The sequence below is a fragment of the Anser cygnoides genome, chromosome Z, assembly GCF_040182565.1.
Source record: "Anser cygnoides isolate HZ-2024a breed goose chromosome Z, Taihu_goose_T2T_genome, whole genome shotgun sequence".
NCBI lineage: Eukaryota > Metazoa > Chordata > Aves > Anseriformes > Anatidae > Anser > Anser cygnoides.
The window spans coordinates 22,741,021-22,750,344 of NC_089912.1; positions in this window are offsets into that span (position 1 = coordinate 22,741,021).

Genomic DNA, 9,324 nt, shown 5'->3' on the forward strand with positions numbered 1-9,324 from the left:
CTGTGGGACACACAGACCTCTGTTGCCACCACTGTGTCCAGGGCATTTTGTCCAGGGAAGGAGCTTTATACTTGGCAAAGGAGCAAAGAGTCAGCAGCACCAGTGGGCCCACCAGCTGGATCTTTATTGTGCATACAGGATCCTCAGTGATACAGACTCCCTTGCCTGAAGTTAAAGCTGAAGGAAACTTATTCTGAAAAGTGGAACTCTTATTTCTTGCAAATGATTGCCATTACTCACAGGATCCAGTTTTCTTTCAGCCTTTATGACATTACAGACAGAAATCTTTGCAGAAGGCAAATGAGGCAATGCCTTGGAGGTCTGCGCAAATATTTCTGTAGGGTTTGAAAAGCAAAAATCACTCTTTTTTTAGAAAATCACTTTTATGGGGAAGGAGAGGTAAGATATATATTTTATTAGGTGTATAAAATAATGGGTAGAAAAGGGTGATGTTTATCTGTGACATACAGCCTCATCACTGAGATCAACTCTGTCACACATCTTGCCTTAGAAAAAAAAAAGCAGATGCTTAGAAGCATTTCATTATTCTTTCCAATGCAGGGAAAAGTTTTTGTTGTTGTTGTTGTTGTTTTTGTATTATTGGTATATTTGGTATTATTTGGTATATTTACTTACTTAGTATATTGGTGTGTGAGTGTATATATTTATTTATTTATTTATTTTATTCCGCCCTCTTGGAGTGAGTGTATATGCTGCTTGTCCTTCTCTTGACAACCTTTATTCCGCTTTTCTTTTCCTGGAGGTTGGTCTTTGCTTCCAAGAGAGGGCAGCAAACGAGCACAGTAACCGCATGCCTGCCCCATGCTAGGTCACACGGGATTTTTTTCAAGGGGTCATTAGTAGAGGAGCTGTGTTTGTGTTGTACTGTAATTACTGCTCAAAGCACTTAGCTTATTGCTAATTCATTCTCACTACAAAATCAAGCCTTCAGTTTGTTCTCTTTTCTTTGTGTATGCTTTCAAACAAAAGAAATCGGCCCAAAGTTTTGCTGACTCATTAGAAAACCAGCTCTGTGCTATGCAAGCATGATCAAACAAACACCAGAGGCTGCTCCAGGGACTCTGTGGAAGGCACAGATCCCTTCTGTCTGCACTCCCACTCCTGCAGCTTGCCAGGGACTAACAGCATGTAATGAACAAAAGAGGTGTGTAAAGCTGTGCTACGGCTTTATTTCAAAATGGTAGATATCTTCATTGTTCAGGCTGTCACCTTCTTACTGCAGACTGTGTGACTGATAAACCATTACCCTGCTGTGCAGCAGACAGTATTGTCTCTCAAATCTACTGTTCCTGTGATTTCCAGAGCTATCATCTTCCTGCGCAGGGCTCCATGGCCAGATCATCGCATATCCTTAAAGATATGCTTATCCCAATAACCATTGACAGGACCTGGGCTGAACGTGTTTTAGAAACAAAGGTAATCTGGTTGGTTTTAATACAGAATTTATTTCTACCTCAACAGGAGCTACAGTGTTTCAGGCCCTGCCCCAGGGGGCAGCAGGACCTCCTGCTCAAACCATTGGCATTGAAAGATGAAATCACTATTTGAGCAGATCTCCACATAGAGAAGCTGGCGCTTCACCCACCACTGGAGAGCACCCGAGGATCCAGGGGTAAGCCGGAGCCAACATTTGATGATGGAAGAAGAAGAAACAAGGCCCATCCAGTCTGTGCAGCGCTGAAAGGTGTTAACACTGTGGGGACAGCAGGAAGCTGTCGGTGACTCTTGCCACAGGCCCCACGCTGAGACATGAGTGGGTTCATACGGGCCTAACCCCGCGTACAAAGAAGGGAGAGCTGTGGGTCAGCCCAAGGCATGGCTGGGGGCACCCTTGGTGGACTGCTTGGGGAAGGAAGGGCTGGTCCAGCCCTCCTCAGCACCGGGATGCTTTGGCACAGAAGCCTCTCCACCAAGAGAGGACCAAATGCCTGTGGTCCCACCCACGGTCCTGCCCCACTCAGACCTGTGGATTTACTCAGGTCTGTAAAGGGTATTACCAGTATTAAAAACCTCAGCTTCTCCAGCTTCTTTGCACAAAGGGAGGATGCTCTTCTTTGTTTAGCTTGAGCTGAGCAAACAACTATTAAAGGATGAAACAGGAATGAAATGCTTTTTGTGACACTTCCACATTCTGCCCCCTCACTGACTTTGGCTGGAGCAAGAGCGTGGACCACACCAGAGTGGGCAAGCTTCCAGCCTGTGGTCCCAACACCAAGCCCATCAATGTCCCTTCACAGGATAGATGCCATATCAGGAGAGCCCTGTGTCCCATTCATCAGGGAAAATGGCTGGAAACTATTGAACTGGAAGCAGCAGCTTCTCTCTTAGTGTTTCTGCCTTCCCTCATTAGCATGACAGCTTCTTCCATTCAAACTAATTTGTGGTGTTTCAAAAAGTTTTCTTCTTTCACATTGTCTTAATACCTTGTAGGATGTTTTTTTTTTATTATTTTATTTTTCTTTCTCTTTTCATTTTTTCCTTTTTTAGAAAGGAGAAAACAGATGCTAGTCATGTCAGCAAATCAGTCCCAGGTGTGTGTGCTTGTTGTGACAGGCAGTACTAACCCCAAACAGCAGCAGCAAGAGCCTATCAACCTGAATACAACTCAGAGACCTCAAGCTAATTAATGAACTGCATGGCCAATCTGCCAAAATCTGGGAGCCTGCAAGCACAGCTCCAACAGTTTGTGGGGATAATGAGAATATTGAGGCTGATTTCTGTTGTGATTCTGCACTCTGAGGTGATGTAGAAGAATCCACCTGAATCCAGAACCTGCTGCAGAACAAACTTAGTGTTAAACCTGGAACAAACTTTGCAGGGATGCCTTGTAGTAAACAAATCTTGGAAAACTGAAGTGATGCTATGAATGGCTAAGCATAACTATTATGTTACTGGCAGAAAATCTGAGTGGACATCTGTATGCATTTCAGTCTTACACCTCCTTTGTCAATGCTCTTAGCAAACAGGATCAATTGCAACTCTCTGATACATGCAAGGCAGCTGAATAACCTCCTATCCTGTGAGAAGACTCCTTTTGCCTTGCAGACTACCGATACACTGAAAGAGATGGTCCAGGCTTTGCAAAAGAAGTGGGGAAATTTTTCTAAGAGCCTACAGGTAGGCAACCGTGAGAGAGAGATGGTGGCAGGAAAGGATGAGAGAGAAACTAAAGCATTTATGGTGAAATAACTGTGAAGGCAGACCATGTTCAGAATAAAGCAGAAGTGGTGTTCTATTGTCTTGTTTAACAAAGGAAACTCTTCTTTTGACAAAATTAATGGTAAAATTCTCTGCCACAGCATGTTAATAAAGTACCACTGAACACATGCTGTATATCAAGGCATGACTGTCACTGGACCTTCTTACAGGGCTGACAATCCCAATCCCTAGCTATTTTTTTCTTTGTCTTGTGTGCTCTGCCAGAAATGCATAGTTTTCTATTAAAAGTCTACAGTTCTTCACTTCCTGTATTTGTTACTGGAACATGTAAATAAAGAAGAAATATTAGTCCTTTATGAAAACTATACATTATGAAGGGCACTCCCTGAAGAATGCTGCTGTTTTGAGAAACAGGCATGTAGATATTTTGGTTTTGCTACATTTGTGGTTATTTATATAGAAAAACACATTTTTTGTGTGTTGTAATTTCAATAAAAAACATCTTGGCTGATTTTGACTGAACTTTTTTTTGGTACATTTTTAGAAGAAAAAATAGACAATTACATTGGAGATAATGAGGGAGACTGTGTTTTTCTTCAAGGTAACTGTTCTAAGCTCAAGTTGGAAAAGGAGGAGAGCCGCAGAAACTGCATCTTTTTGAATCAATTCCATTTTGAATTGCTTTCCAAATATCCTAGCTTTTAAGCCAGTATGAATAGATTTAAGATGGATCTTCAAAGGTGCTTTTTTCCTGCTATGTTTGATAAGACTGCTACTTGTGATTTACTAAGCCACCTTACAATAGATTTAAGTATAGTTTTGTGTTGTGGATGTGGAATGTAATTACTAAAAGAGCATTGGAAATCTTTGCCTTTTTTTTTTTTTCTGGTGGAAATGCAATTAGAACACGGCAGTTTGTTTTTTTTCTGAGTGACTGAAAAACGCCTGTTCTGAATGTGAGGACAGTCAGCTCTGACTAAAACAATTTGTGCTTTGCTGAAGAGAAAAGACAATGAAAGGGGCTCTGGTGTCAGGACTGGCGTCAATGCCGTACCAGTGGGAAGGCAGCTGGCATGGTAGCTATGCCGCTGCTTGCATGCAGCATGACTGGACATGGTGTCTTGCATTCTGCCTCTGTTCCCTATTTTGCAAGTGAGCAGAATAACATCTGCGAATCTCTGCCTCAAAACTTCAGGGTGAGAATCAGTTACAGATGCACCGCGTGCTCCTTCCACCTGCGGGTCGTACCCCAGTGCCGCAGGGAAGCAAATGCATGGATCCAGGGGGATACTGGGTGCCTGCAGTCCCCTGGCCCCACCAAGCCCTGAGCAGGGAGGGGGCTTTCAGGCAGTCACCCCTACTGCCCCTGGTGCTGGGTGCAATGCCCACTGGTAACAGGCAGCTGCCTGCAAGCAGAAGCCATGGTCAGGGGCGTGATGTGCTGCGCTCCCAAGCCTCTCTATCACAGCAGCACTGGCAGAGCCACCAGAACTTCTGGAGCAAAGCCACAAGGAGGGTTTCAGCTGCGGGAGGGTTTCTGAGTTCCTCTGTCAGTGCTGATTCATTTAAGTGCTGCTTACGGTATTTTTTTTTTCCCTGGTGTAAATTGACTTTTTCCTGTGATGTTTGAAATGGTAAATGTAGGACTGCATATCTATACTGTACAGCATATAAACCATACTAGTGGGAGGATTATGCATAGAAGGCAGAAGGAAAGGAGAATTGGAAAAAGTCTCAGAGAAATGGGAGGAGGAGTGGTCTGCCCTGGGCTGTTATGCAGCCAAACGTTTCCAAAAAGGGAAGCTCATTCTTTGGCTCAGAGCAAACCTCAGCAACCCCAAGACTCCTGTTCCTGAGCTACCAAGTCAGTACATTGCTGTTAGCTGTTGTTTCCACCTCTGTGAAACCATTCCACCTCTGTAAGACCATCTCTTCAGGCTGCTCCCAGGAGACACCAGTTGCTTTGCCAGTAAGAAGCCCAAACTTGCAGGCAATATCCTACCATGTTGCTCCCATGCAATGTTTCAGGGCAGAAGTCCCCAGGTCATTCATGTTTTGATGCTGTTCTCCTTCAGCAGCTATTTCAAATGAAAACTGTTCCTGCAAAGTGTTACTGTCTGCTCACACTACAGCATGCTGCCACTGCATACTGCGTTACTGGTGCCGTACCCAACCTCAATTTCTGAAACCTTTACCTTTCCCATAGCCCGATGGGTGCCTGTAGCCAACCCTTCTGGTGGACTTACCAGGACTCTGGGTGTTCTGCCCAGCTCGGGGGACAACTGCCTGGCCATTGAGAACCTGCCAGGGTGTTACAGACTCCAGCCAGATGAAGCTCCTGTCACTCATTTTGGGCTGTACCCTCTGCAGACTGCTGCTTGTCTGTGCCTCTTGCAGGTGTTTGCATTCCTGCTACCTGCAAAGTTCCCAGAGCATTTAATTCCCTGTGTTAAAAGGGTATGCAGGGGTACTGTGGCAAAAGGAGGAAATTTGTATCCTGCACTAAAAATGATGAAGGAATGCGTGTGTCACCCAGCTGTGACCTGCCCATGTCTCTCTCTTGTGGATGCGACTGATGGAGAAACTAGCTGGGTCACCCCACCCCACCTCCGGTATGGTAAAAGAGTTGTGAGCATGCTGCTGGGTGAACAGCACTGCACAACACGACAGATATATGGAATTAAGCCTGAAGCTGAATTACCTCTCTCTGGGAGAATCTGGAGTGCTGTTGCCATGACTATAGCGTTTGCAGACTCCCGCCTGCATCAGAGCACGCTGCAGTCGGCAGCCTCTGCACCACCTCCTCCCTCTGGAGGTCCCAGATGTCACCCCACCACCACCTGTCCCCTCTGTATGTCCTGACCTGGCAAAAGTGAGAGACTGGGACGGATCCTGGGGATCCTGAGCATCACAAAGGGCTCCTGACACTGCAGTGTGGGACAGGGGGGCTACAGAGACCCCCCCCAGTTTGACCCACCTCTTACTGGGTGGCTCACATGAGGAGCACCTTGCTTAGTGCCCAGGTGCTGAAAAGCACACGAAGCACATTGGAAAGTTGCTGTGCTGCATCCCTTCTGCCCCAGCGGGTTAGGTGCTTGAAGAGCTCTGAAAGCTCAGCAGCAACCTCTGTGTCTTGCTATCTGCACCTGTTAAGCAGGGACAGAGATCCTTATGTTGCCACCTGTGTTTTATTTGCCAAGATTTATCAAGTGGAATAAGCCATTTGCTGCTTTTTCTCTCTTAAAAGTACATTCATGTTGCAAAATTTCTGGCACGTCTCAGATGCTTCCCAATCTACTTGGCATGTGGCAAACGTGAAACCTGACTGTCACGTCACCCAGCCCTGCATTCTTCCCGTAGAGAAAGGGCAGGGTAAAACTAGAAGCTCTTCTTCTCGGCAAATTGTCATTCTGATTTGGCATAACCACTAGAATGGGAAAAAAATCTCACTGAGATAGAGCTCCTCACCCTTCCCACACCTTCTCCTCATTTTTCAGTGCTGGGGATGGTTTGCCTGAGCTCCCTGGCTGACAGCCAGAGTTTGGGGTACCTAAGGAAAGGACTGTGGCTGTGTACTCAAGGTACTAGTGGCTTAAATCCAAGAAATCTATAACTCCTAAATGAACCAAGGCCATCTGTGGAGAACATGTTTAATAAGCTCAGTGCTGTTAGTGTTAAAAAGCAAGCAAGCAGCTCCAATCTGCTCCAAGTGCGTCTTCCGAGGCATGTTTGCAAGAAGCCCTAGTAAAATGTGTTTTAGTAACCTAATCTGCAGGAGAAAAAAAAAAAAAGAAAAAAGATTTGATGCTCATATGCTGGAGGAATAGAACATGCAGCCTAGATGTGCAGGGAACGAGTTACAGGGCAGACCGGCTCAGAAATGCAAAACTCCTGGCTAAGGGATTGGACTAGATGATCCTCAGAGGTCCCTTCCAACCTCAACCATTCTGGCATGCTGCTGAGGGTCCTGAGGGTTTAGGTCAGGCAGGTTGGGTGTCCGGGGCTGGCCATGGCCAGCAGCAGCTCCGAGAGAAGAACCACCCTGGAAATGTCACTGGTCTTTCCCAGCAGAAAACCACTAGACTGACAGGCGGAGGAGACGCCCCTGCACAAGAGAACTGAGAAAGTCAATGGGTGACCCGAAGTCACAAAAAAACCCACTGCCTCCTAACCTAGAGCAAAGCTGGGCTCAGAAACAGCTTTCCGACTGTCCCTTTCTGACAGTCCCATGCCCTCTGCTTCTCCTGCAGCAAGCTTGAGCCTACAGTTAGAGGCAGATGCACAGAAAAGTCACTATTCGTGGTCTAATAAGGAAGCAACTCACAGGGCTGAGAGGCTGCAGGCTTGCATCTGACCAGCTGCTGGCGTACACTGCCCGAAGGCAGAAAACGAGAGCAGAAACCCACTCCTGCATGCACCCACAGGGCCAGAGACTGCTGTGGGCTGGTGGCCCTTGCCACCATCCTCGTCCAAGCTGCAAGCTGCTGCTGCGGACTGCTGGTGGCAGCTGGGGATGGCTAAAAGGCAGGGGCACCACCGGCACTTGCTGCCAAGGCCCAGGGCTGGCATTACAGCAGCGTGCTCAAGGTGCTCCCGGCCACCCCGCAGCTCCTGCAGAAACCACCACATGCCTGTGTCGCAATTGTGGCTGTTGCCTGGTGCTCATGCTGTTTTGTTGTCCCTCATTGCTTTCAGTAAAGGCAGCATTTCTCTGGCTTACCCCCTCTGCTGACATCTACTTGTGGGGAAGTAGCTTTACCGCAGAGATGCTTGCTTCCAACGCTTGGGACTCCCCAGAGCCTGCCTCAGCTCCCTTCTTTTTCTGGATGTATTCTGGGGAATCAGTGGAGGGGGCTGCTCTGATGCATGGGAGCTGAGTATGCGTATTGCCAAATGCCACCTCTAGCCTGGGAGGTTTCATGGTGGGTGAAATGTCTGTTCTATATTTAGAAAGCAGAGGATGTTATGTATTTTCTATTCCACCCACTGTAGAAATCTCGTGAGTTTATTAACTACAGTTCTGTGTGTCTTCACCAGCACTGTCAGGCCTGTCCTTGCTTTAGCCTGGGCGCAAAGGAGGGAAAAGAGCAGGAGGACAATACGGATGGGGTAAAGGAGAGCAGCGTAGAGACGGTGAGCAGCCTCCTCTGGGGTTTCACTTGTGTAGCATACCAGAACAGGTACAGCCTGCAGGACACGAGAGGCCTTTGGTATCACAAGGGCACGACCCAGATTTTAACAGAGCAAAGGCTTAGTCTCACCAGTCGCCTGTATGTGAAGCCACTGTGCATGCCCTGTATTGCTCTGGTGGAGGATCCCACCACAGCAGAGCACAATCTGCTCCTGGCCTAGCAGCATGAACATCACAGGCTCTGTCTAAAAATGGCATGGTTAGAGTACAGCAGGTTAATTTTTAACCCATTTGCTATCTACAGCTTAGTCAACTGATGACTTGAAACAACCATATTGATGAATATGAGAATATTTTGTAAGTGGCAAATGTTGCTTTGGGAGATAATTTCTTTTTGGCAGTTGCTTTTGTTACATTTAACTTCCGCTGTGTCAAATTTACAGGTTTTACTGCTTCAGATCTATTATGCAGCCTACCGCAGCCTCTCCCAAAAAGCCAGAATACTGTCGTTGGAGAGGCAACATATGGTCACGCACAGGCTAGCTGGAGTGTATGAATGGATGCACGAATTCAGACGTGCATGTCATTCACAATGCATGCTAGGAGGACACAGAATCACACGGTCACAGCATGGTAGAGGCTGGCGGGGACCTCTGGGGGCACTGCTCCAGTCCCTGCTCAGGCAGGGCCACCCAGAGCAGGGTGCCCAGCACCACGTCCAGGGGGCTTTTGGAGGTCCCTAAGCAGGGAGACCCCACAGCCGCTTGGTAGCCTGTGCCTGTGCTTGGTCACCTGCACAACAAAGTGGCGCTCCTGGTGTTCAGAGGGAGCCTCCTGTGGCAGTTGGTGCCCAGTGCCTCTTGTCCTGCCACTGGGCACCACTGAAGAGAGCACCGCATCTCCTTTGCACCTCCCAAGTCTTCTTTTCTCCAGGCTGCACAGTCCCAGCTCCTTCAGCCTCTCCTCACAGGTTGCCAGCAGAGGAATAAAATTGAGTTTGCCTTCTTAGAGGG